Raw genomic sequence first — 300 nt, forward strand, 5'->3', positions numbered from 1 at the left:
TTCTACAATAGGCGGTCTGATCAATCCAAAATATTGAGGCTGGATTGAGATTTCTCTCTAAATCAAACCGGATTGGAATGTAGGTATAAACCAGCAGCAACCAATAGAGGAGTCAGCCAGTTATGATGCAGCAACAGGTAGACCACTCAGAGACTGAATACAGCTAACATTAGCAGCAAGTGCACCATCACTAACAGGAATCGTAATGGTCTCAAGCATGTGCTTCCTTTCTTCTTGAAGGACCTTGTTTTAAACTTTCTTAATGTCAGGAAGTAGAAGTACGGTTAAATAGATCGAGTA

This window comes from Triticum aestivum, chromosome 7A (assembly GCF_018294505.1).
Source record: "Triticum aestivum cultivar Chinese Spring chromosome 7A, IWGSC CS RefSeq v2.1, whole genome shotgun sequence".
Taxonomy (NCBI): Eukaryota; Viridiplantae; Streptophyta; class Magnoliopsida; order Poales; family Poaceae; genus Triticum; species Triticum aestivum.